This window comes from Neomonachus schauinslandi, chromosome 12 (assembly GCF_002201575.2).
Source record: "Neomonachus schauinslandi chromosome 12, ASM220157v2, whole genome shotgun sequence".
Taxonomy (NCBI): domain Eukaryota; kingdom Metazoa; phylum Chordata; class Mammalia; order Carnivora; family Phocidae; genus Neomonachus; species Neomonachus schauinslandi.
In genome coordinates, this window is record NC_058414.1 from 21,654,371 (window position 1) to 21,663,136 (window position 8,766).

Consider the following 8,766-nt stretch of genomic DNA (forward strand, 5'->3'; position numbering starts at 1 on the left):
CCTTTGAAGTAATAGGTATTAAATACACTGTTAAAAATCTCTGTGGAGGAAATGGGCTTTAAGATATTAGAAGAGTGTATCTAAAAATCTGTCTCCTCATTGATCATAGGCAACTGAGTATGACCTTTTTCTTTTGATGGAGGTGGATTTGTAAATTTGTAAAATCAAAACATAGGGATAGTTCTCTTATGCTTATCCTATTCTTTTCCATCGCTGCAACCATACTAAATCAGAAAATAAGCTTGAGGACGGCTTTATGTTTATTAAGTTGATAGTTTGTGCATAGAAAATTAACATGAAAAAGGAGGTATTTTAAAACTGAATTAAAGCTTTTTATAGCTATTTCTTTTTTATTTTGACATAATTTCAAACTTTAAGGAAGTTATATAAGAGAAGTATAGGGGTGCCTGGGTAACTCCATTGGTTGAGCATCAGACTCTTGATTTAGGCTCAGGTCATGATATTGGAGTCCTGAGGTTGAGCCCTGCATCAGGCTCCACGCTCAGTGGGGAGTCTACTTGGGATTCTCTCTCTGCCTCTCCTTCTGTCCCTCCCCCTGTTCATGCTTTCTCTCTCTCTCTCTCTAAAATAAATGAAATCTTTAAAAAAGAATAGTATAAAGAATTTCTGTGTGCCTTTCAACCAAGATTAACTGTATATTAACATTTTCCTACATTTGCTTTATCCTTTTATCCATATGTGTACACACACACATACACGTATATGTATATATATATTATTTTTTTCCTGACTCATTTGAGTCATGAGACTCCTTTACTTCCACATACCTCAGTTTTATTTCCTAAAAACAAGACAATTTACCAACATAAGCAAAGTGCAAGTGATCAAAAATCAGGAAATTAACATGGATACAATAACTATTATTTAATCTGCTGATTTTATTCACATTTCACCAGTTGTCACAATACTCTTCAGATAGCAAAAGAAAATCCAGGATCACATGCTGTATGTAGTCTTCAGGTCTCTTTAGTTTCCTTTAAACTGGAATATTTCTTAAGCCTTTGTTTGTATTTCATGATACTGACATTTTTTGAAGTGTTAAGATGTTATTTTGTTGAATGTCCTTCCGTTTTAGTTTGGTTGATTTTTCTCCCATGATTGGATTCAGGTTATATACTTTGGGCAGGGATACCACAGATATAATGTTGTGTTTTTCACAGTACATTATATCAAGAAGCAAATGCTGCAATTTCTCATGTTACAGGTGATGATAACTTTGATCATTTAGTTAAGGTGACACCTGCCAGGTTTCTCCAGAGTCACTCTTTGTAGCTAATTATCTTTGGAGATATTTTGATTATGTAAATATCCTATTACTCTCAAACTTGTCTGTTAGCTTTAATATTTATTGCTGTTTCTTGCATGAATCCATTATTAAGATGGTTGCTTAAAAGTTCTCATCACAGGGGTGCCTGGGTTGGTTCAGTTGGCTAAGTGTCTGACTCTTGATCTCAGCTCAAGTCTTCGTCTCAGGGTTATGAGTTCAAGCCCCACATTGGGCTCCACGCTGGACATGAAGCCTACTTAAAAAAAAAAAAAAGGTTCTTATCATAGAGGTGCATGACTGGCTCAGTCAGTAGAGCATGCAACTCTTGATCTAGGGGTTGTGAGTTCAAGTGCCACGTTGGGTGTAGAGCCTACCCCAAAAAAAGTTCTCATCACAAGGAAAAAAATTGTAATTGAGGTAATCGATGTTAACCAAATTTATTGTGATCATTTCACAATATATACATATATCAAATCATGTTGTACAACTTAAACTTATGCAGTGTTTGGAATCAATTATATCTCAGTAAAACTGGGAAAAAAGATTGTTGCCAAATGGTGACTTTTTTTTTTTCCCTAATTCTCTAATTTCTTCTGTGTTAGCTGGCTTCCTGCTATATCGAAAAGCTTCCCTCTCATTCATTCATTCATTCATTCATATCAGTATAGACTCATTGATTCTTACTTTAACTTTTGGCAATGTCCCTATCATTCTTTGAGCCTTCTTAACTTCTGACCCCATGAGATGTTCCAGAATCATTTTGTACTGTCTCTGTGCCAACTAGAATCAGACATTTCTCTAAGGAGCCTTGGTTTCTTTTACTGTAGAATGGTATTTAGAGATCTGGTTGCTACATGTGCTTATTGCTACTAAGGAATCATTGCTTCTAGGCCCTCTTAGTGGACATAGCTAAATGTGTATATATGAGTATGTATGTGTGTGGATCTGTGTAATACACCTTTATTTTCAGAAAGGATTATTGAGTTAAGCAGTGTCATGGCTGCTAAGAATAAAAAAGTGAATATATTCTTAAGCTGCATAACCAAGTGACCCTGTCCCAATTAATAGAAGTTATAAGTCTACTGTGTTTTGTATTCTTCAGATAAACAGATTATTTTGTTGACCAACTAGATTTCAGGAATTATTTATATCTTATCTGGGGAGGAAGATGACTTGGATGGTGAGAGGAATGGAAATCATGTTCTATGAAGAACAGTTGAAGGAGCTACCAACATTTAGTCTGGGAAAAGAAAGATTAACAATAGTATATATTTATTATATTATTTTAGTCGAAGCCTGAAGATGTGGTAAATATATTTTGTACTCATTTAGAGTGTATAACTAATACAGGTGAATGGAGCTTAAGAGAGACATAATTTCTCTCTGCATAAGGAAAACTTTGAGGCAAACTCTTTTAATGGAGTGAGCTGCCTTGAAAACTTCAAACTCAGTTATTACCTCTGTAAAATCAGAGGGAAAGTTTGCCCATTTTTATATAATTAATTCATGCTGTGGGAATTTGGAACTACTTGAAAGACAGCTTAGTATGCTATATTTAGTGGCTTAGTTAATTGTATGTCTCACAAGATGCATCATGAGGAAAAGATTCTGTTCTAAATAAGTGTAAGACATAACGTGTACATACTCTTCTTTTGGATATTTATAATGCACAGGAGAAGGCTCTGAGACGTCCTTAAGTAAGGAAACTTTTATCTGAGTTTTTCTAAACCAGTAGATTTAGGGGACAGGTTAGGCTGCCGATGGAATCTACATACCTGGTATTTAAACCAAGGTACCTGAAGTGATCATCAAGGGACTAAATAAAGCCAGAGAAGATGTCCAAGTGCTGAGCTCAGGGAGAAGAAGAAAGCCAGCAAAGAAACTGAGTAGTAGCCAGACAGTTAGGAGCAAACCCAAGAGAGGTTTCCTAGAAGCTACATAAATAAGGAGCGGCATAAATAAAGTGTTCCAAGAGGAGGGAACATAATCGGCTACATCATATACTGCAAGTAGGTTGGGTACAATGACCATTGGATTTAGCAACTAGAAGTCATTGGTATCCTTAAAGAGAGCTTTCAGTAGGGTGTGGGGAGTTTTAAAGGCATGGTTGGATTGAAGAGAGAGGGTGGAGGAATTGGAAGAGATAGCAAAGCTTTGCTGTGACAGAGAGAAGAGAAATGGAATAGTTGCAGTTGTTGAGCACCTACTCTGGTCTTTTATTGTTGAAAAGATAAGGCAAAAATGAAAAGAATAAATTATACGTAGTTGAGCTAATGATTCTGGTTTAAGTAGTAGTTGTAGCATGTTTATAGAGTACTTTTCTCTGTGGTATGGATTTGAATGGGCTGGAAATTGAACTATTGGTTTCTTGATTTATAGAAAATTCCCTCAGATTAGAAGAATATTGTCAGTTTAGGGACGCCTGGGTGGCTCAGTTGGTTAAGTGTCTGCCTTCATCTCAGGTCACGATACTCATCGGGTTCCCTGCTCAGTGGGGAGTCTGCTTCTCACTCTTCCTCTCCCTTGCCCCTGTCCTCCGGCTCATGTTCTTTCTCTGTCTCAAGTAAATAAAATCTTACCAAAAAAAATGTTGTAAGTTTAGTGGCTGTTAAATTGTATTGCATTCTTGAGTTTCCAGGCAGTTTAGGCCACTTGGCTTGGTAGTTAGTAGTAATATGTAACAAAGCCCCCAGATTTCATTTTTATTAATCCTGACTTGATGATGTGGACATATTAATAATGGTGTTACATAAAATAGTGAGATTTGTTGACCAGCAGCGTGTTCATCATTTTAAAAATGTCTTGGTTTCCAATGATAATTTGTCCCCTAAGAAGTATTCTGGTACATAAAAGCCATAAATCCTAGTTTTAAATTGGCCACTGTAACTGTAGGATAAGAAAACTCAGGGAACACAATTTAGTTCTCATTTTCTACTTTACCATTAACTCTCCATCTGCTTTCTGAGAACTAAGCCCAGTCACTAAGTCCAATTACAGTTGATTCTTGTTATTCACAGTAGTTGTGTTCTATAAGGTGGCAGCAAACATTGAATTCGTGAACATTAAAGCATAGCTCCTAGGGGAAATACAGGGTTAAGTTTCTGTTAGCCACCGGTCACAACATTTTCATCAACTGATCAATACATAACCTTGTTTCATATGTGTTACTGTTTAAAGACATCTTATTTATTTTTTATTGTTGGTTTATTAACATTGATTTCATGGTCAACAGCACTATAACTCATATGTAAATGAAACTTATCTAACACACATTTTCTTCATAAGGTATATAGCAAAGCCTTCTTTTTAAAAATTTTTTTATTTAAATTCAATTTAGTTAATGTATACTGTATTATTAGTTTCTGGGGTAGAATTTAGGGATTTATCAGTTGCATATAACACCCAGTGTTCATTACATCACGTGCTCTCCTTAATGCCTATCACCCAATTACCTCATACCCCCCACCCACCTCTCCTCCAGCAACCCTCAGTTTGTTTCCTAAAGTTCAGCATCTCTTATGGTTTGCCTCTCTCTCAGTTTTCATCTTATTTTATTTTTCCTTCCCTTCCCCTATGGTCATCTGTTTTGTTTCACATTTGAGTGAAATCATATGGTATTTGTCTTTGACTGACTTATTTCACTTAGCATCACCCTCTAGTTCCATCCATATCATTGCAAATGGCAAGATTTCATTCTTTTTGATGGCTTTTTGAGTAATACTCCATTGTGTGTACACACACACACACACACACACACACACATATATACATATATATATACCACATCTTTATCCATTCATCTGTTGATCAGATGAATGGATATGGCTTTTTCCATATTTTGGCTATTGTGGACATTGCTGCTATAAACCTTTGGGGTGCATGTGCCTCTTTAGATCACTATGTTTGTATCCTTTGGATAAATACCTAGTAGTGCAATTGCTGGGTTGTAGGGTAGTTCTATTTTTAGCTTTTTGAGGAACCTCCATACTATTTTCCAGAGTGGCTGCACCAGTTTGCATCCCCACCAACAGTGTAAGAGGGTTCCCCTTTCTCCATATTCTCAGCAACATCTGTTGTTCCCTGAGTTGTTAATTTTAGCCATTTTGACCGGTGTGAGGTGGTATCTCATTGTGGTTTGATTTGTATTTCCCTGATTCCAAGTGATATTGAGCATTTTTTATGTGCCTGCTGGCCATTTGTATGCCTTCTTTGGAGAAATGACTGTTCATGTCTTCTGCCCATTTCTTGATTGGAATTTTTGCTTTTTGGGTGTTGAATATGATAAGTTCTTCATAGGTTTTGGCTACTAGCCTTTTATCTGTTAAGTCATTTGCAAATATCTTCTCCCATTCTGTAGGTTGCCTTTTAGTTTTGTCGACTATTTCCTTTGCTGTGCAAAAGCATTTTATTTATTTATTTATTTATTTAAAGATTTTATTTATTTATTTGACAGAGAGAGACACAGTGAGAGAGGAACACAAGCAGGGGGAGTGGGAGAGGGAGAAGCAGGCAGGGAGCCCGATGCGGCGCTCGATCCCAGGACCCCGGGATCATGACCTGAGCCAAAGGCAGACGCTCAACGACTGAGCCACCCAGGCGCCCCTGCAAAAGCATTTTATCCTGATGAAGTCCCAGTAGTTCATATTTTGCTTTTGTTTCCCTTGCATTTGGAGACGTGTCCAGCAAGAAGTTGCTGCAGCCAAGGTCAAAGAGGTTACTGCCTGTGTTTTCCTCTCAAAGCCTTCTTTCATTAGGAACACTAGACAGCACTTCAGCCCTACCCTTGGGGGCCATTTTAAACAAAAAAAAATTAGCAACAAAAAGCAAAAATTGAAAAATTGTCACAAAACAGACCACAAAAAGGATACTTAATTATAGTATGAAAGCTGTCTTAAGAAGACGGAGCATCATCTTGTTCGATCTCAGCTGGTAACCTGCACATCAGACATCTCAGTTTTTTTGCTACTCTGTACATGTCTGGAAATGATTAGGAAAGTACTATGAGTATTGATTTTGAGCTTACAAATTAAAAATTAGATAGCAGGCAAATTTGTATATAGCAGAATCTGTGAATAATGAAGACTATATTAGGTAAAAGGTGGTTGTCCAAAATGTTAAATGAATATTTTGGAAGATATTTATATAACCAAATCATATTTATGAATATTAGGATTCCAGTTTACTGAAACTGTAACTATTTGGAAATTGAAATCTAAAACTTGTAATTTTATCAAAGTTCTACAAATATGTATCTTAAGAGTATAATTCTGGTACCAATTCCAGTGTGTATGTTTTTCCCGCACCATCAAGCAATGTGATTGGGTTGTTAAAAAAAAAGATCTTTTGTCTACTGTACTGATTAAACTGTTTTCTTAGGCAATGGGAATTCATTAGATAATTTTAAGGAGGAGATAGACATGATGAGGTCGGGAGTTTAGAAAATGAAGAAGTAGTAAGAGGCTGTTAGAATAGTCCTGGTAATAGATGATGTGGACGGGCGCCTGGGTGGCTCAGTTGGTTTGGCGACTGCCTTCGGCTCAGGTCATGATCCTGGAGTCCCAGGATCGAGTCCCGCATCGGGCTCCCTGCTCAGCAGGGAGTCTGCTTCTCCCTCTGACCCTCCCCCCTCTCATGCTCTATCTCATTCTCTCTGTCAAATAAATAAATAAAATCTTTAAAAAAAAAATATAGATGATGTGGACTTGCACCAGGTCTGCTAGTGGGTCAGGGAGGGGTTATATGAGAGGTGTTTTTGGCAGTATGACAAATAGACTATATTAATTTATTCCTTCATATTTACTAAATGGTTCCTATGTGCCAGAGACCGAACGGGTGGTGGTAGGAAAGGGAGAGAGACAAGAAGGATTCTAGGGTTCTGTGCTTGAAGAGCAGATTGGGTAGACAGTAAAAAAGGAGTCGATTTGGGGAGGGAAAATGCATTTTATTTTTTTTTCTTGGAGGTATTTGTAACAGGTTCACAGAAGAGCTTAATTTATGGTCCTGTATTTTCTGTTTAGTATCTTCAATTTATAAGAAGTGAAACTGGGTGTCTTCCCTTTACTTCCTCTGTTAGGACTAACAGAAGTAAAAGTGCAACTGTTGTTAGTTTTGTTAAAAAACAAAATTCAGCTGAGTGATTTTAAAGATTCAGTTGGCTTTGTTCAGTGATTCTTGAATTGGGTGGCGTCCCATCTAGCAAATAGAAAGGCACTCCAAAGAGCAGGTACCTGTGATCCCATGCCCCCATCCCCCTTTCATACTCCATCTTGAACCACTGTCACTTATGTCCATTATACTTGTGGCACATTGGCTTCCTTTCTGTTCCTTAAAAATACCAAGCTCATTCCCACCTCAAGGTCTTGTGTTTGCTCCTCCCTCTGCTCAGGATGCCCTTTCTCAATTCTTTTTGTAGTTGGCTCTTCTCATCCTTCAGATCTCAATTCCCATGTCATCTCACGGGGACTTCTTTGACCACTGTTTTCAAAACTTCCCACCGCATCCCAGTCATCTCTCCCTATGTCCTTCCTGGCACTTCTTCAGCACAAAATTATCTTGTTTGTTGTTCATTTTCTGTCTTTTCTCTTTGAAGTGTAAGTTTCATCATGACGGGGACGTTGTTTCTTGTTCACTGTATCCTCAGTGCCTAGAATAGTGCAGTATTTGTAATGTTGGTAAATAAGTATTTTTATTAGCTGATCAGACACTGGATTAAATATCTCTGAAGTAATGATTTTCAAATTTTATTCATAGCATTTTTGATGAGGTGTAGTTAACATTTTTTAATCTCTAAGTAAAATCATTTTTTTTTTAAAGATTTATTTATTTGAGAGAGCGAGAATGAGAGAGAGAGAGTACATGAGGGGGGAGGGCCAGAGGGAGAAGCAGGCTCCTTGCTGAGCAGGGAGCCCGATGCGGAACTCGATCCCGGGACTCCAGGATTATGACCTGAGCCGAAGGCAGTCACTTAACCACCTGAGCCACCCAGGCGCCCTAAGTAAAATCATTTTTAAGATCTATTAAATCTTTAAGCCATTTGAATATTATTTAGTGCATTATTATTTTGATAAAGAGTACCTGGACCACTTATTTAGTTAATGTTTCTACTAGAGGCCAATAATAACATATCCATATTTGAATGGAGCCTGGTTGGTTGATGGCAAAAATTTCTTGGGAGTAAATGAGGAATTTAAACCATTTAAATGGATTGTAACTATTTGATTTTTACAAGTGGCACAACAGTTAAATAAAAGTATTAAGTATTTTTTTTTTTTTTAAAAAGCACAAAAGAGGGGCGCCTGGGTGGCTCAGTCGTTAAGCGTCTGCCTTCGGCTCAGGTCATGATCCCAGGGTCCTGGGATCGAGCCCCGCATAGGGCTCCCTGCTCCACGGGAAGCCTGCTTCTCTCTCTCCCACTCCCCCTGCTTGTGTTCCCTCTCGCTGTCTCTCTCTCTGTCAAATAAATAAATAAAATCTTTAAA